The sequence below is a fragment of the Miscanthus floridulus genome, chromosome 9 (genome assembly GCF_019320115.1).
Source record: "Miscanthus floridulus cultivar M001 chromosome 9, ASM1932011v1, whole genome shotgun sequence".
Taxonomy (NCBI): domain Eukaryota; kingdom Viridiplantae; phylum Streptophyta; class Magnoliopsida; order Poales; family Poaceae; genus Miscanthus; species Miscanthus floridulus.
In genome coordinates this window covers 53,895,841-53,916,151 of record NC_089588.1, presented here as the reverse complement: position 1 = coordinate 53,916,151, position 20,311 = coordinate 53,895,841, and the positions used below count along the sequence as shown (strand labels likewise).

Here is a 20,311-nt window from a genome sequence, read left to right as displayed (position 1 = left end):
ATCAAGACTTGGACTTGTCTCCGTTTCTCGGTAGGGCTCCGACCATGTGACAGGACCATTTTTCACTTGTTTGTATGTTGAACTTAGAAGTGGGTTGAACTTTGTGGACTTTGGACATGTTGATGGTGTTTGTGGACTTTGCATTGTGCTTGTGACATTTGTTGTAGCTATATGTTGGTTATAATGAGTGGATGTGACATTTGTGGACATATATGTGATATATATTGTCTATCTGTTGGTAACTGTGATATTCTGTTATAATTGTTGTTAATTGTGGCTGGATATGCACTGAAACAAACAAAAAAAAATACTGTGGACAAGTTTTACCGAGTGTAACACTCGGTAATGGTGATGTTTACCGAGTGTTACACTCGGTAAAACAGAGAACAGAACCAAATTGGTTCTGATTCTGTTAATTTTGCCGAGTGTGCCATTTTTTACCGAGTGCCACGACCCCACTCGGATATATGTGCCATTTTTTACCGAGTGCCACGACCCCACTCGGATATATGTGCCATTTTTTACCGAGTGGAACACTCGGTAAACTATATTAGGAAAAAAATATTTGCGGAATTGTTTTAATCATGAAAATGGTTATCTGTTTACCGAGTGCTATGTCTAACACTCGGTAAACGACGCCGTTAATGGCAAGCTTGGGGACTGACGACCGTCACGTCGTAGTTGTTTACCGAGTGCCGGCGTAGCACTCGGTAAATTTTATTCTCCGAGTGCCCCGTTAGTTGACACTCGGTAAACTAACTTTACCGAGTCGTTGTTTACCGAGTCATGTTTACCGAGTGTGGCACTCGGTACAAAATTTACCGAGTGTTTATCCATATTTGCCGAGTGTTTATCACACTCGGTAATTAATCAGTATCCCGTAGTGTGTACACCCCCCGCATGAATTATTGTCTCATATGAAGGTTATTTTGTATAGTTGGGGAATGAAGGGAGATTCCAGCATACAAAGTAGCTTAAAGGACAACTCCCAAATACCAAGTGCATTTCCAAGGGAACCAAAGCTAGAATTTTTAAAGAAAATCACAAAAGATTTCTCAAGTGAGAACGAGAGGTTGGACATGGTGCGTTTGGAGTGGTTTATAAGGTATAATTTCTCTCTCATGTTTTCATTTTTTGAAGTTAACTATGCGCGCGTTCGGCTGGCTGGTTGCCGCGGCTGGGGCTGGCCAGCCCACTCACGCGGGCACAGTGTCTTTCAGCCAGAACAATATTTTTCTCTCACAACAACCCAGCTGGAACAGTATTTTGGCTTATTCAACCAACCAGCCGAACACTCCCTATAACTAGTAAAAAAAGTTGAAACCATATACTAACATGGAACCAAAACAGGGCATACTTCAGAGTGGACAACTGGTTGCTGTGAAGAAGGTTGTGCGAACATTAGCAGTTTGTCGGTGCGGGACCCATTGGATACCCCGCAAGGAAGGGAGAAGATCTAGTCTAATTAGGATTCTTCCCCTGTAATCTTAGTAGCAGTATTACTCTGTAATCCTACTAGGAACTCTCATTGTAAACCGACTAGGATTCTGGCCTCCTGACTATATAAAGGAGGTCAGGGCTCCTTGGATCAGGAGTTCAAGAGAACAATTGTACGACACAACACTTTACAATCAATCCAATGCAAAGGCTAACACCGACTGGACGTAGGGCTATTACTCGATCATCGATCGAGGGTCCGAACTAGGATAAATCGACTATCTCTTGCATTAACCATCGAGTTCTGCATACGCTGAAGCCCGAACATACTGCCCCGGGGACCCCCGTGGCAGGCTATCGGTGGTCAAACATCGACAGCTGGCGCGCCAGGTAGGGGCTTTCGGTGACTTTGCACCCGAGAGCTCGATGGACCTCGACAACATGATCTTCTCAAAGGGATCAACCTTCATCTTCGGTTCGTGGATCTACAAGGCAGGCGACGATGGCAAGCTCCAAGGCCTTCTCCTCGAAGATTCAGATCATCATCAGGACTTTCTCATTTTGGCGACAACGACAGATCAACTTGCCAGAAGATTCACGCAGCTCGTGATGACCAATCCAACTCGGATCTCGTGACTTCACGCATCCGATTCAAACTCAAGTTCCGCTTTCGAGACAGAGTCTTATCCAAGTTCTTTCAGAAAACCGAGTTCTTTTTCGACAAAGCTCCGGAACACGACGTCAACCTATCAAGAATACTACTCGGAGTACACTCGGAGTACTTCAAAGAAGTCAGGTCCTCTTCCGTTCGGACTCCACAACATGACAACATCTTATCAGACATGGCCCGAAGGATCCACCTATCTCGTGCTTAGAATGCCACTGAAAGGAGCCTAGAAAGGTCTCGTCTTAACTATAACCTCTCAAGACTACATCATCCACTGGCCAGGTTCCATTCCTGAGGATAGTGGCACTCAACTAGTCGACAACAACAGCTCTACCCTACCAAGAAGGAGACTCGATCTGTGACCTTGAAGCTTCTACTGAAGTTATCAACAACTCTGACAGTACGAAAACCAAAGACGATGACAGAACAACTCACACTAGAGAAGTATTCATGATTCACCATCCTCGATCACCATTGGTCCCCCTAGAGGCACCCGACGTCAGGTCTTTAGATGAATCTGAATCCAACATATCACTATTTATCTAGGGGCACGATGGTGAGACTGAGAGTCAGAGGCAAGCCAGAGAGAGAAAGAACAAATTGAAACAAGGACGTCAACGTCGTACTAAACATCGAAAGGACACTTGGATCAAATATGAGTCAGACCTAGCCGAGTATAGTAGAAGAAAATCAGAGCGAGAGGTCGAAGAAGGACAAGCAGTGAATACACCTTATGATAAGATTCGAGAAGCACTAGAAGAACTCAGGGCGACTTCATATCCCAATGAAAAACAAAAACAGCTCTGGGACTTCCTCCGATCAACAGTCCTTAGGACGCACGACGGAACGGCAACATCTCATGAATAGGAAGATCAAAATCAAAGGAAGTCCACCTTCGAGAGACTTGGACCAAGTGGAAGTCACAACAGAGTAAGTAGAAGAAATCATAGTCAAAACGACTGAGTCGAACAACCAAGAAAGGCCAGAAGCAAAGCACCTACTCGGACTGCCACGCAAAACTACTCTCACTAAGACAACAGTTGGCAAGAAGGGGGCACTGAATCAGAATACATAGAAGCCAGAACGCACGATAGATTCCCCTATTTTGAGAACAGACTTACTTCAATACGGTTACCTCACAAGTTCAAGCCGTCCAACCACTCCAAGTATGATGGCAAGACCGAGCCAAAGCAATGGCTCAGGATTTACTCGCAATCGATTAAATTGGCCGGAGGAGACGATGACATCAAAACCTTGTTCTTTCCCATGGCCCTAGAAACCATGCCACTTCAATGGTTTGACAAATTGAATCCAGGATCAATCGAAAATTGGGAGGACTTGTAAAGAGCTTTCTGTGAAAATTTCGCGGGTATTATTACACACCCAATCACCCACACAGAGTTAAAAGGACTCAAGCAGAAAGGAGGTGAAAGTCTCAGAAATTACTATTGACGATTTGGCGAACTACGAGCTCAAGTACATGACATCACACAACGAGAAGTAATCGAAGCTTTCTCTCACGAAATCATGGTTAGGTGGCAATTTCAAGACTTCTGCAAAGAAAATCCAAGAAACAACGAAGAATTTAGACGAACAGTGGAAAAGATGATTACTGCAGAGGAGAAGACACGAGAAAGATTCTCGGATAAAAACAACAGAGACAACCCGGACAGACAAAATCCTCGAAACAATAGACATCAGGAGAGAAAGCGTGGTCCAGACAACACAGTAGCGATGGCTGACAAATCAAAGAAATTTACCAAGCCCAGAAGATATGACGACATTGAGAACATATGTTGCCCCTTGCACCCCAATGGAAAGCACACCATCGGAAATTGCTACACCTTCAACGAAAGATACACTAGAAAAGATAGTAAGGGGAACAATAAAGAAGACAATCAGAAAAAAGAAGGAGACGACCATGAAGACATGGGATTCCAAAAATCCAGAGGGACAGTGGCAGTAATTTTTGTCGGGGTTCCAGATTCCAGAAGCAAACATCATGAAAAACTAGCGTTACGAACCATCATGGCAGCAGAACCTGCTACACCAAGATATCTCAATTGGTCAGAGTATCCAATCCAATTTTCAAGAGAAGACCAATGGACCAGCGTAGGAAACACATGTCATTACCCACTGGTTCTAGATCCAACCATTGCCGATATGACTGTCACGAAAGTACTAATCGACGAAGGAGCCAGACTCAACATCATTTTTTTAGAAACTCTAAGGAAGATGGGACTACAACTCGTCGGGATGATCACACCAACAAGCACACCTTTTTATGGCATAGTACCCGGCAAGGCAGCAATGCCACTTGGACAAATCACTCTACCGATTACTTTTGGGACTCCCTCGAACTACCGCACAGAGTTCATCAAGTTTGAAGTCGTGGACTTTGATTCATCGTATCACACAATCCTCGGGCGCCCAGCACTAGCAAAATTCATGGCAATACCGCATTATCCATACCTGTTGCTTAAGATGCCTGGGCCTAACGATGTTCTTTCTCTTCGGAGTGATTTAAAGCACGCATTTGACTGTGATGTTCAGGCAATCCAAATTGTAGCAAAAGCACAGGCAAACGATGGAAGAAAAGAAATAACCACTATTGCAGCAGAAATGAGCCCAGAAGAGCTAGAGATACTGGCTAAAAAACCTAGCATCCTAGCACCACCAAAAGAAGCCGACGTCAAGCAAATCGATCTGGGCACCGATGATCCCTCAAAAACGGCAACCATCAGCGCCCACCTGTCGGCAAAATAGGAACTCGCGCTCACCAACTTTCTTCAGGACAACAAAGATATCTTCACTTGGAAGCCGGCCGACATACCAGGGGTCCCAAGAGAGTTGGCTAAGCATAGAATTGATATCAATGAAGGCTCCAAGCCTGTGAAGCAACGACTACGATGATTCTCACCCAACAAGAAGGCAGTAATTAAAAAAGAAATCACGAAGCTACTAGCAGCCATGTTCATCAGAGAAATCCTTCATCCAGATTGGCTAGCAAACCCAGTTCTAGTACAGAAAAAGAATACATATGACTGGCGCATGTGCGTCGACTACACAGATCTCAACAAACACTGCCCGAAAGATCCATTTGGCCTACCGTGCATTGATCAGATAGTTGACTCAACGGCAGGATCCGCCCTATTATCTTTTCTTGATTGCTATTCAGGATATCACCAGATTGCATTAAAAGAACAAGACCAGAGCAAGACATCTTTCATCACTCCGTTCGGTGCCTACTGCTACAAAACCATGTCGTTTGGATTCAAGAATGCTGGAGCCACCTATCAAAGAGCTATTCAAACATGCCTTGGTGATCAGATTGGTGAAAATGTAGAAGCATACGTGGATGACGTAGTGGTAAAGACAAAGAACCTAGATGCACTAATTGAAGACCTAAAGCAAACCTTCAAAAACCTAAAAAGATGGAGGTGGAAATTGAATCCAAATAAATGTGTATTCGGAGTTCCTTCGGGACAACTACTCGGATTCCTGGTCAGTCATCGTGGAATCAAAGCAAGCGCCAAGCAAATTCGAGCCATAATAGAGATGGGCCCTCCTCGAAGTGTCAAAGATGTGCAGAAGCTAACAGGCTGCATGGCAGCACTAAACCATTTCATATCAAGACTGGGCGAAAAAGAGTTACCTTTCTTTAAATTGCTAAAGAATACAGACAAGTTCGAGTGGACAGAAGAAGCTGACGAAGCTTTCAAGAAACTCAAGGCATATCTCACATCCTCACCCGTTCTCACACCTCCAAAGAAATATGAAGACATGATGCTGTACATTGCGGCAACTTCTACTATGATCAGCACAACGATCGTCGTGGAAAGAGAAGAAGAAGGGCATATATATAAAGTACAACGCCCCGTATACTACATCAGCGAAGTACTGTCAGAATCAAAAATCCGGTACCCGCATGTGCAAAAACTACTCTACGCCCTCCTGATCACTTCATGTAAGCTTCACCACTATTTTAAAAGCCACAAGATTACCGTGGTGACAGATTTCCCAATCAGAGACATCCTACACAACAGAGATGCAACAGGGCGCATATCTAAGTGGGCAGTTGAACTTGGCGCTCTCAATATCGATTTCACCCCACGGAAGGCAATTAAATCTTAAGCCCTGCCTGATTTTGTTGTCGAATGGATAGAAATTCAATAACCTATGTCAAGTACCATCCTTGATCATTGGAAGATATACTTTGATGGATCACTCAAGCTAGGCGGAGCCAATGTAGGTGTCCTCCTAATTTCTCTAGACGGAAAGCAACTCAAGTACGTCCTTCAGATATTATGGCAAGCTACAAGCAATCAGGCAGAATACGAAGCCCTCATTCACGGGCTACGAGTGGCAATTATCCGCGGAATCAAACATTTACTCGTTTACGAAGATTCAGCACTAATAATCTATCAAGTCAACAAAGATTGGGACTGCACCAAAGAAAACATGGGTGCTTACTGTGCTGAAATACGAAAGCTCAAAAAAAAATTTCAAGGATTAGAAATTCTACACTTCCTGTGCGATTCTAATATTGCGGCAGACATCCTCGCCAAGCTCGGATCAGACAGGGCAAAGGTCCCACCCGGTGTATTCATAGAGGAGTTATCAGCTCTCTCTATCAAACAACCCGGTGAGATAACCCCTGAAATCTCAGCCAAAGACAACCAGATCTTGGTAATCACCACTTCATGGACCTAGGTTTTTATTGATTACATCAAAGAAAACAAGTTGCCAGTAGAAAAAGAAGAAGCTACCCGAGTTGTTCGTAGAAGCAAGAACTACGTCCTAGTAGGAGACAAGCTCTATAAAAGAGCCGCATCATCAGGAGTACTCCTAAAATACGTCTCATTTGAAGAGGGCAAAGAGATCCTAGACAAAATACACTCAGGCTGCTGTGGAAATCACGCCGCTTCAAGAACACTAGTCGGAAAAGCATTCCACACCGGTTACTACTGGCCAACCGCTTTGAAAGACGCAGAAGAACTCGTCCGAAGATGCAAAGGTTGTCAAATGTTCGCAAGACAGGCTCATGTGCCAGCTCACAACCTCATCTGCATCCCACCTGCTTGGCCTTTCTCCTGCTGGGGGCTGGATGAAGTAGGACCCCTCAAGAAAGCAAAAGGCGGCTTCGAATATATCTTCATAGCAATTGACAAGTTCACCAAGTGGATCGAATTCAAACCACTCACAAAATACAGCGCAGCCAAAGCAGTCGAGTTCATCCAAGACATTGTGCACCGCTTCGGCATGCCCAATCGAATCATCATAGATTTAGGTTCTCCCTTCACAGCCACAGAATTCCAAAGTTGGGCACAAGACTGCGGTTTCAGAATAGATTGCGCATTAGTCGCACATCCAGAGGCCAACGGATAGGTCGAAAGGGCAAACAGACTCATACTAGCTGGATTAAAACCAAGATTGTATGAAGAACTAATAGACTATGGATCAAAATGGATTGAAGAATTACCCAAGGTTGTATGGGGGCTATAGACTCAAATAAGCAGAGCTACCGGATACTCACCTTTCTTCCTGGTGTACGGATCAGAAGCGGTACTACCCGCAGACTTGATCTGGACGTCACCAAGGATAGAACAATATGACAAAGGAGAAGCAGAACACACCCGAAGATTAGAACTCAACAGTATAGAAGAAATCAGAGTAAATGCTACCCTTCAATCAGCAAGATACCTCCAAGGACTAAGACACCACTACAACAAGAATACCCAGTCTCGATCATTACAAGTCGGAGACCTAGTACTAAGAAGAATACAAAAAACCGACGAACGCCATAAACTACTCAGTCCATGGGAAGGTCCTTTTATCGTCACAAAAGTCACCGGACTAGGCACATACAAGCTAATAACTGAAGACAGAAAAGAAGTCAACAATACGTGGCACATCAAGTCAGCTATGAAGATTCTACGCATGAAAACAACTCAAGGGAAAATATGTATACAAGACACAAGAGATCAACGATAATGATCAACAAAGATAGCGCTCATCAACAACATATGTACTATTATGGCTTATCAACGATTCACGGTCAATAAAGATGGTCTTTCCACAAAATATGTCTTGTTATGATTTTCTCCGAAGTTGTCTTCACTAAGCAAAATGGCTGAAACATGCCTGAGCAAACCGGTTGAGAGCAAAATAGCTGAAAAGACGCTTGAGCTCGCCGATGAGGGTAGCTAATAAGCTAACACCCGAAACTAAAAGCAAAATGGCTGAAAAGATGCCTGAGCATACCGGCCGAGAGCAAAATAGCTGAAAACATGCTTGAGCCCGCTGATGAGGGTAGCTAATAAGCTAACACCCGAAATAAAAAGCAAAATGGCTGAAAAGACGCCTAAGCATACCGGCCGAGAGCAAAATAGCTGAAAACATGCTTGAGCCTGCCGATGAGGGTAGCTAATAAGCTAACACCCGAACAAAAAGCAAAATGGCTGAAAAGATGCCTGAACATACCGACCAAGAGCAAAAAAGCTAAAAACATGCTTGAGCCCGCCGATGAGGGTAGCTAATAAGCTAACACCCGAACAAAAAGCAAAATGGCTAAAAAGTCGCCTGAGCATACTAGCCGAGAGCAAAATAGCTGAAAACATGCTTGAGCCCGCCGATGAGGGTAACTAATAAGCTAACACCCAAACCAAAAAGAAAAATGACTGAGAATAATCCTGAACTTAAATCAGAGCAATTTCAAGACAAGACCCTCCAGCTCCTTGTTCCAAATAGCAAGAGGCTTAGGGGCTACACTCAGAAGATCCCAAGAAACGCTACATGGTTTTGCTCAAGAAAGCACTTGAACAACGCTTGTTCCTGCTCAACGAGACTTGAAGGAAATAAGACAAGGCTTCCAGAACTCTACCATGAAGCGCTTGGGGGCTTGCCGGTCCGAGGATACTTTTGCAACTAGAGATAGGACCAGATGCTGACCACACTATGAGCTAAGCCAAGAAGAAGAAGCTAGATATATCCTAAGTCTTTTTTAATACTAACAAGAACACAAAGTTTGTCGACACAACGGGCTATACTGAGTTGTTTACAAGTCATAGACGAAAGCCAGACAAGCACTCAACAAGTCAAGGAAGTCTGGCAAGACATCAATCTACATACACCGAGTTGTTTCACATGGCACAGACAAAAGCTAGACAAGTACTCAGCAAATCAAGAAAATTTGTCAAATACAACGATCTACATACAGCGAGTGGTTTATACAACGCAGATGAGAATCAAAATAGATAGCTACCCAGAGAAAATTCTGATCAATTGGACAACACATTTAAAGAGTAAGCAAGGATTGGACATCCAGACAAAGAAGACATCAACAAAGATAGAGGATCTTCATTCAAGAAAGAGTATAAGTATTCTGTTACAAAAGCCAGAGTGCAGGGGTCGATTACATTCAAGCATTGTCATCAGGAGTAGAAACATCAATATTGAGATTATCTACAATCTTCCTGGCTAAGTCATCGACCTCAGGCTCTAACCTCTCAACAGCATCGAGGTACTCTTGGCTCTCAGCTTCGTCAGCAACCTTGGACAAAGGAAAGTCTAGAGAAAGAACCCGGACCTAGGCAAGGACATTCCTGGTGCAAAGATGGGCACAACGCTTCATGAACTCCTGGAAATGGGTTAGCACTTGGGGAATGAATTGAGCCCAAGAATGACCATCATCTGTTGAAGTCCGAAGAAGGTCGGCTACTGACCGAAAAGACTTCCACAAAGCTTTCTAGTTTTCAGTAGCCGTTGCCAACTTGCCAGTCAAGTCCTCGATGGTCTTTTGGGCCTGCATAAGATCTTTGTCAGCTCCGTGCCTAATCAATCTAGCAAGCGTGAGTTCTTCTTCAGCTTGAGCAATTACCTCCTCAGCCTTATTGTGGCTAGTTCGAGCGAGCATCTTCATCTCCTCGATACCCTCCGAGAGCTTCTGCTTTTCAACTCGGAGAGCTAGACCAGGCAACAGAAACAAGTCAGCGGAAAAGAAAATCAGAGTACAAAACGAAAAGTCAATAGAAAGGGAAGCCAGGATACAAAAGGAAACAAACAGAACCCGCAATACCTTTGCACTCATTCTTCATAGCATCCTTCTGCTTATCTACCTCTACCACCCAGGCACGAAGAGTTTTCTCCTCCTTTTGATGCGTCTGACGCTCAGTCTCCAACTCGGCCAGGAGGAGGTCAAGCTCGGCCTTCAGGGCGCCTACCTCAGAAGACAACTTCTTGTCGTTTTCGGATGAGAAAAAGAAGCCGGTATGATCTCGAGAGAAAGACTGAACAAAGAGAGAGAGAGAAGGCATAAGAAGAAAACGAAGATCGAACATCCAAAGAAAGAACTCCAACAAAACTCACCTGAAGCTTTTCACCAAAGGAAGTCGAAAGGGCCCCCCAGGTAGTAGTCAATTCTAATAGACGATGGGTGGCGTCGAACTGCAGCAACACTTCATCGTCCAAGCGCTGACTACTGGTTCTAAGGAGAGCAGAGGGAGAAGCTGGCAAAGGCAAAGAAGGCAGAACCAGGGCTGTATCCTGGGAAGCCCCGGCTACCTCTCCAGAAATACCCGTGGCCACGGTCACCTCCGGAACAATAGGATCAGCAGCGGCAGGGGACCCGGCTTCCCTCACAGCTACCTCGCCGACCGAACATCCCAAGTCCACAGACTCAGTGCACAAAGGTGGGTCAGAGGACTGAGAAGAAGTAGGCGGAGGGTTAAGGGAAGGCAAGGGTCTACAAAATCACAAGAAAAATCGACGATAAAGAATATGAGCGAGGGAAGAACAGAGAGAGAAGCAAAAAAAGAAGCATAACAAGGAATCACTTACTCAGCTATCTTCTTCCTCATAAGACCAAAAGAAGACCTCATAGGGGGAACTATGGCAGCAAAGACGTCCCCGCCACTCAGCGGCAGGAGCAGCGTAGCCGGTACCGGAGCCCCGGAAGAACTTAGTACCAGAGTTACAGAAGAACTCGGTGCCAGAACCTCAGAGAAACTCAGTGCCGGTGCCCCAGAAGAATTTGTACCCAACGACCGCTTACTACAAAGAGATCAAGACCAAAGTCAAAACAAAAAGGAAGGACTCAACAATAGGAAAATAAGAAAACAACTCACCGCCACATGATAAGGGGTACATCATCATCTTTTTCTTCCCTGGTCTCGACCAAGGCCACCATAGCACCAGCTGAAAAAGGACAAAAGTACTCGGTTAAAGACGAAAACAAGCAATAGAAGGACAGGGCATATTAATGTGCTCACCTAAGAGCATGCTAGCTATAACTTGAGTACTTGGACAAGTACTCGACTAGCGAGCTTTCTTGGCAGTGGGCACACCAGAAAAAGAACCAGCCCCTCGCCCCCTCATGACAATGCTACGAGCAGCTCGAGGAACTGAACGAGGAATGTACTCTACATATACATCAAGGTTTGCGGAAGAAACACCAGGAAGCATTACGGCAATTTGCGACTTACTGGTTAAAGAAGCCCCAGCAAGACTACTCCTAGACCCCACAATGGCACGGAGGTCGTGAAGGGGAATCGGGTCAACGAAGTTACGCCCCAATTCCTATGAAAAAAATAAGACAACAAGACAAGGAAGATTAAGTGAAAATAGATACAACAAAAAGAAATATAAAAAGTACCCACACAAAGAGAAAATGAAATACAAAAAGTACCCACACAAAGAGAAAACAACTTATAGCTGGAGGCAGGTTCTTTGCATAGAACTTGGAGATGGTAAGCAGGACAACGCTTGCTCCTTTCAGCATCTTCTGAAGATGCTCGAGTACTTCTTCATCGGTCACCACAAGGGCAGGGACCATGCGTGAAGGATCCTCAGCCCCAGAGTACTCGAAGCCAAAGTCCTCTCGCTCCTTCAGAGGCTGAACACGACGACGAAGAAAACTCGAGACGATTCCAAAACTGGTCAATCCTTGTTGCTTTAGAGTGCTTATCCGCTCAAGGAATGGCTGGATAGCCTGGAGCTCATCCGATGTCAGAGAGTTATTTTCCCACCAGTCATTAACCGAGGGACCAGATCTAGAATGTACAGCGAGAGAAGGAATCAAATTGGTGGCATAGAACCAGTCAGCACGCCAATCCCTCACAGAATCAACCAGGTCATAGTCAAAGAACTTGCTTTTAAGACCCTAGCGAAACTGAATCCCGCAGCCGCCAAGAACATTAGTGTCTTCACGACGGGGTTGAGGCTTCAGACGAAAGAAGTGACGGAAGAGAGAAAGAGAAGGAGGAATTCCAAGGAAAGCTTCACAGAGATGTACAAAAATAGAGAGATGGAGGACGTCATTGGGAGTTAGATGGTTCAGACTAACCCTAAAATAACCAAGAAATTGATGAAGGAAGGCGGAAGTAGGAAGGCAAAGTCTAGCACGGATAAAAGAGACAAAAAGAATAATCTCACTAGGACCTGGAGTAGGGACTCGATGCTCACCTGGAACTCTCCATTCAGCAATGCCCTTGCTCCGGATCAGACCATCGCCAGCAAGCTCACGAAGCTGGTCTTCAGTTGTTGTCGGAGCCGGCCAAGCCTTCTAGGCAGCCCTCATGGCCACGAACTCTTGGTTCTCGATCACGGAAAGAGATGACTCCTCATCCATGAAGGTTGCCTAGGACTTGCTCATGGCCTTCTTCCTACCCATGTATTAACGGAGGCAAAAAGGCAATAGGGGAAGAGAAGGCTTGGACGGCGGCGCTAAGATGGTGGCAACAATGGCGACGACGGAGGTGCAAAGCCTAGGGTTTTCAAGGCAAAGGCAGGGTACCAAAGAAAAGGAGGAGAAAGACCTTTAAATAGATTTTACACCGGTAAAAACATGGCCCGCTAGGCCCATTTTAACACAGCATGAGGGCGCAACAGTTCATTTACCGACACAGCTAAAATAACGGACAGCTCAAATCCACACAACGGTACAGTTCAACGGGTAGATTTCAGACTTATCCATCAAACACCATGGTAGAATTATCATATCACCACAAAAAGAACTCATCATCAATGAAGCAAAGAAGGGTTATCTCACAAGGAGCGCAACAATCCGGTCCTTACAGAAAGAACTCATAAATCTCATCAACAACCAGGACAACAGGAAAATAAGGAATTGCAACTCAGAAGACAAGATCCTTTCCCTTTTATAACTGGTTTCAAAAATAGAAGATTACACATCTTACAAGACCCAATGAACTCGGTACCACAAAAAGCAAAGTAGCAAAGAGGAACCCAAACACGGCTAGGCTCTGGAACGACTACGTGTCCCAAATTGCTACTCGGAAGGACAAACCGCCCTTGGCTACATTGTTTTCTTCAAAGGACGGACGCAGTGCATCCAAGGTAGAAATCAGCAGCACGGCAGGACAACATGGAGCAGAGAAGGCCGGCAGGCATCTGTCTACCCAAGACCAATGTGATGCTAGATATGGTGTTGATCTGCACCGGATAGTCTCAGGATAGGCGACGAGGATCAACCCAGAACTGCTAGATGAAGGAACGAAGCCCACATCATAAGAATTCCTCCAACTACCGCCACGTACATCCTGGTACATTGCTGCTATGGGATTAGCCTACCTCTAATCCCTATCACAAGACTCCCTCCAGCTACGGCAAGACATACAAGAATTGCAAAATACGCCCGGGGGCTGCTCTACTTTACAAACTACCATATTCATGACTATAGAGACTTCAGAACAAGCAACAAAATGCCCAATGAATCAAAACAGCACTCTAGGAGGGTATTTATAGATCGAAGGAGCGGTGCACGTGGACCAGGAGCACAAACAAAACAAGCCTAACAAAGGACACAGTGAAAAGACAGAATTCAATGAAAACGGACTCAGGCATGAAGGAACTGTACTCAAGGACAAGCATATTCGAAAGGATATACCAACACTATACAACTCATGAACAAACAGCATTCACACTCAACCACCACCATACGACTACATCTGACAACAGCAGACTACCAGAGAATATGCCAAGACCCTGCATCCGAGTTCTTCCTGAATAAAACAACCCGGATAAATGCTCGGGGGCTGCAACAGAAGAAGTTCTCAGTTCTTTTCAAACAAGGATTCAAGACCCTCTAACTTTTTGTTCCAAATAGCAAGAGGCTCGAGGGCTACACTCAGTGAGTGCACTTTTTCCTTCAAAAAGCGCAAATCACCAAGACAACTACTTCAAGACAATAGTTTTTCAAACAACATAAGATTCAAGACCCTCCAACTTTTTGTTCCAAATAGCAAGAGGCTCGGGGGCTACACTCAGTGAGTGCACTTTTCCCTCAAAAAATGCACATCACTCCAAAGACTTCATCAAGACCACACGACAAAAAGAAATCGGACATAACTATATCCGAGCTCTTTTCGACAAAGAACCCGGGTATATGCTCGGGAGCCTTTCGACGAAGAATTAGGATGATTTCAAGAAAAGACCCTCAAGCTCCTTGTGCCAAACAGCAAGAGGCTCGGGGGCTACATCCAAATGGGATTACTTTTTTCTTTAAAAAGGTACACACCACGCAAAGATCTTACGAAGCGCTACACGGTTTCGCTCAAGAAAGCACTCGGACGACGCTTGTTCCTGCTCAACGAGACTTGAAGGAACAAGACGAGGCTTCTAGAACTCAACCATGAAGTGCTCGGGGGCTTGTCGGTGCGGGACCCACGGGATACCCCGCAAGGAAGGGAGAAGACCTAGTCTAATTAGGATTCTTCCCCTGTAATCTTAGTAGCAGTATTACTCTATAATCCTACTAGGAACTCTCATTGTAAACCGACTAGGACTCTGGCCTCCTGACTATATAAAGGAGGGCAGGGCTCCTTGGATCGAGAGTTCAAGAGAACAATTGTACGACACAACACTTTACAATCAATCCAACGCAAAGGCTAACGCCGACTGGACGTAGGGCTATTACTCGATCATCGATCGAGGGTCCAAACTAGGATAAATTGATTGTCGCTTGCGTTAACCATCGAGTTCTGCATACGCTGAAGCCCAAACATACTGCCCCGGGGATTCCCGTGGCAGGCTATCGGTGGTCAAACATCGATAGAGTTCATGATAGACGGTTTCAGAATGGGGCAGGCAATCTCCAGATTCTAGAGCACAGAAATATAGTCAGGTTACTTGGTTTTTGTTACCATGTAGAAAAGAAATTGGTGGAGAGAAATGGCAGACATTTTCTCTCAGATGTTCTAGAAAAATTCCTCTGCTATGAATATTTGTCTAACGGAAGCCTTGACAAATACATTTACGGTATAGTAATCCATCTGGTTGCATAATTGTTTCCTTATTTTCATTTTTTAATGCCTAAATACAGAATCCTACGTGGACGTGGTCTATGATAGAAAATAAACATGATGAAGGATATTTTATATATACCCAGGAATGATGTAGGTCACATAAAACATTTTGCCATCTCGGTGACACAGAAGATGCAAAGATATCATTGAGAAGCTCTTTTCTATGAAGTAATTCAATTCCTTCTTCCTTTTGTTGTTCTTCAGATCAATCTTCAGAACCTGATTGGCCCATGCGCTTCAAAATAATCTTGGGGATATGCAATGGGTTACATTTTCTGCATGAGGAGCGAAGTGAAGCCATAGTTCACTTGAACCTTAAACCTAGCAACATAATGTTGGGTGACGACATGGTACCGAAAATTACAGATTTTGGACTTTCAAGGTTGTTTGGTGAAGAACAAACCAGAATTCTCACCCAAAATGTTGTGGGATGGATGTAAGAACTTACTAGTTTCTGTATCTTTCCATTCTTTAAAGTTGCATTAGTATTTTTTGTGTGATAGAATATAATTTGATGCTAATGTGACCCAGAGGATACATTGCCCGGAATACCATTACAGAGGAGAAATATCAGTAAAGTCGGACATATTCAGTTTGGGTGTTCTTATTCTAGAAATAGTGACAGGACTGAAGAGGGACCTCAATTATCACACCCCAAAATTTCCGATTTTGGGTTGTGCATATAAAACACTAAATAAAATGAATTATTTTAATATTTGGATAAAATTTACCAAGTTTAGTTTGAGCTAGCGCAAATTTAGTTATAGGAAAAATATGAATTTTCAAAGTTTTCTAATTTTGACGGCGTTTGGATCATATGATATTTGCTTGTTGCTTCTTTGTGTGTTGAGAGTGAGTAAAGTCTTTAAAATACGTTAGTAGGTCGATTTTCCTTCTCCTGCACGCCTTTATCTTTTTCTACAATCAAATTCTTTGATTCTCGGCTCAAATTTTCGTTGGGAACTTCCTAAAATCTTTTCTTTATAATGCAAATCACTCCTTTCAGTTCCTCATCCGTCAATCAATCTCTATAAACTTCTCGAGAATTTATCAACTTTTTCTAGAACTTGTTTCTACTTGTCTATGACCATAATTTAATTTTTACATACTCCAAAATATCTTATCATGGGCTGCAAATACTTTATTTTGGTTCCTCATGTTCCATAATATCTCTGGGAATTTTCCCCAAATTTTCAGAGCTTTCGGAGTATTTTTCACGGCTTAAATAATAATTCTAGACTTTTCTAGAATTATTTTATCTATGAATTAATTAATTCCGAAAATAATAAATCTCTTATTTTTTTTCAACACTCAAAGCCCATGTGCAATAATCCTAATAAATCCTAAAGGCCCATGCATTTATTCACTAATGGGCTTTAATGATTATTTAGGCTCATTAGTAAATGTGGAGGGTGCAACATCAATTAGTACCATATTGCTAGTTGATGTGGATATAGAGAGTTTTTCTCCCAATAAATATGTACCAACCCCTTGGACAAATCACACTAAAACTATCGTAAGGGGAGTCTCTAGTTTGGAAAATCCCTCATGTAGTAAATCCGATTTTTCTCCTCCTTCTCTCGCCATCGCCGCCGCGCTGCCCAGCCCGGTCATCCTCTTCTTCGTGCAACAAGTCGAGCCCACCCCTACGCAGCTGTTGTTGCCATGGCCGTGTGGTGGCTGTACGGGAGGCCAAAGGATGAAGACGAGGTAATTACAAAATTACCACTAGTTCGTAATATCGTCGTCGTATATTCGTTTTAAGTCCATTTCGAGTTATTCCAATTGCGTTAGATTCGTATCGATGTGATCTACATGCTAGTGTCGTCGTTTTTCATGTCAAGTGACTTTTATATATATGCTTAAATACTAATTTGATTAATATGCATGCAACTAGTTTTTGTAAATAAAAGCTACATAATTATATGCAATGCTCTTTTGTAAATAAGTTTTAATATGACTAGTTGCTAACATAAATATGTTTCTAAATTATAATATGTTTAGTCTAAACACAAATATCAAATTTGATTAGATGTTCTCACATGTCAGTTTATATTTGCAAGTTAAAGTTGAATTGGCATAAATGATATCAAAATATTTATAAATAAAATATGATTAGCTTCAACTTAGTTTTTAAGTATAAATATGATTTGTTTAATTTAAATTAATGCTACTCACAAAGTTTTTCCTAATTAACATAATTCAAGCTTATAGTCTTCTCTTTTCTTTTATAATCTAAAACCCTGTAGTTGTTTCTATACAACTGTAGTTCCGATTAACGTGCTTTTCATGTCTGTATGTTCGTAGCGACGTGTAAAATATCTTTAAGACCTTTTTACTTGTTGTTTTATGTTTGGTGTACTATTCTGGTTTAGTTCTATTGTTTGCTTTATGTATGATTGCATGGATGTTTGTGTGGTGCTTTATGATCATGTCTAGTCGGTGGGCTTTGCATTGGTGATATAAAAGAAGTGGGTGATCCAGAAGAAGTCCTTTGGAGGTTACAATTCAATAGAAAAAGGATCTACGTTTAAGGCAAGTATAGCATGGGATCATCCTTGTTTCCTATTCACTTTAATACATTAAATTCATGTTGCATGTGTCACCTTGATAGGGATTCCCTAGAATTGAACTTAAACCTTGTCACCTATGGGATCTACATTGGGTAGCTTTACTAGTGCTCAATTAAACCATGATCTTGTAACTTGACTAATGGTATATGCAATAAACATTAAAATATGACTTTTTAGCAATATGGAAACAGGGGGCTAGAGTATTTAGCTACTTTCTAAAAGCTTCAGATTCCTATCCCTAAGGACTTATCTATAAGTGATCATCCGGAACTTACAGTATAGCTGTGAGGGCTATATGGCTCTAGCTTTAGCTCAGTATGATGATATTTTCTAGCTTGTTAGTGGTTACCTTTATTAGCGTAAGAATAGCTTGACAAATCGGGTATAGTGCGGCCTCTGTCCCCATGTATATAGGTTGCGCGTCATTGTGCCATAGGGAAGGAGGCTCTACATCTGTTTGCTGAGTGAATCTAATGGCCCTAACTTGTTAGACGAACCTTTGAAAGTCTTCATAGCGAACCCTGTCGACCTTTCTTGGAAGTGGGTCAAGAGATTAGCTACCTCGGACGAAAGGGTAAATCACGACTCAAAGTGAAAGTATACAACCTCTGCAGAATGTGAAACTGGTATATCAGCCATGCTCATGGTCATGAGCGGCCTTAGAACCCTTACGAAATAGATGATGAACACTAATGATACTAATGATAAAGATGCTCACTATTGATTATTGTTTATGCTATTCATTATTCATGTTTATCTGATCATATGTTTATATAGGCTTGTGATAAACTTGTTGCTACTCCTACGCTAAAATTATGGCCATTAATAGCTAATCGGAGTTAAACCAGTGTAAGCCTTTTGAGCCTCATGAACCCCATATTATATTTGTTGAGTACGACATGTACTTATGCTTGCTTTACTTTTCAATTATTTGGAAAAATCCCAGATGGTACCAGATTGCTAGAGTTTAGAGGAATTAGGCTTGTGATCAACTAGTCAGTTGTCCCTATGGATTGGTGCCTTCGCTTGAAGATCGGAGTTGTCTTTCTGTTGTCTAAACTCTGAGGTTATATTCTATATAATAATACACTATGTATTTAAGCATTGTTTGTTGATATTACCCTTATTTGTAGCTATATATGAGATTTGACTTTCTGGGCTCACATATGGTGCGTATCTGGTTTTATTCTTAAAACTGGGTGCTACAAAGTGGTATCAGAGCAATGCTGACTGTAGGACGCAAGCCTATTAGAAACTGGTCGTTCTAAGGTTTAGAATTTGCTACAAAACTACTTTTTCATCTCCTTGACTACTTGAATTAAATTTTCTTATCCTTGTCCTATTTTCTTCTCTCCTTGATAGCTTCCTTTGAGCTATTGCTTCTTATCTCCTTGATTTTTATTTCTTTGGTTTACTAAAGTTTTCTGATCTCACCTTATTCAAATTTGCGATGGCCTTTCATCATAATGCACTCCTTAGGATGCCCGCCATTGCTACAGAAGCACGTGTAGTTTTGATGTTGTGATGCATGCTTGTCTTATTTGGTGTGTTGCTTGTTTGTCATCCCTATCTTTGTGATCCAAAGGAAGGCCCTAAAGACTACATGAACACGAGGATCTTCGTATGGAATATTTAGAGTTTAGCAAAACTCTTGTTAAGTGGGGTAGCATCCTCTATAAAGTATGGTTGACCTTTATCTTCCTTGCTATCATGTGCAACTCCCAAATCCACTTTATCATGCAAGTTCATTTCTTCATCTCATGAATCCCGAATCAAGAAAGTGTGGAGGCGTGAAGATCTTCTTTATATTTCTTCCTAGTCTCTTCGAATCTCAGGACGAGATTCCTGTTAAGTGGGGTAGTTTGTCACACCCCAAAATTTCTGATTTTGGGTTGTGCATAGAAAACACTAAATAAAATGAATTATTTTAATATTTGGATAAAATTTACCAAGTTTAGTTTGAGCTAGCGCAAATTTAGTTATAGAAAAAAATATGAATTTTCAAAGTTTTCTAATTTTAACGGGTGTTTGGATGATGTGATATTTGCTTGTTGCTTCTTTGTGTGTTGAGATTGAGCAAAGTCTTTAAAATACGTTAGTAGGTCGATTTTCCTTCTCCTGCACGCCTTTATCTTTTTCTACAATCAAATTCTTTGTTTCTTGGCTCAAGTTTTCGTTGGCAACTTCTTAAAATCTTTTCTTTGTAACGCAAATCACTCCTTTCAGTTCCTCATCCATCAATCAATCTCTACAAACTTCTCGGGAATTTTTCTAGCTTTTTCTAGAACTTATTCCTACTTGTCTATGAGCAT

General features: G+C 42.5%; 1 pseudogene; it reads left to right on the top strand.

The window, feature by feature from the left end:
• Nucleotides 1–944: 944 nt before the first annotated feature.
• Nucleotides 945–18,784, top strand: LOC136479919 (cysteine-rich receptor-like protein kinase 44; annotated as a pseudogene).
• The last annotated feature ends 1,527 nt before the right edge of the window (nucleotides 18,785–20,311 follow it).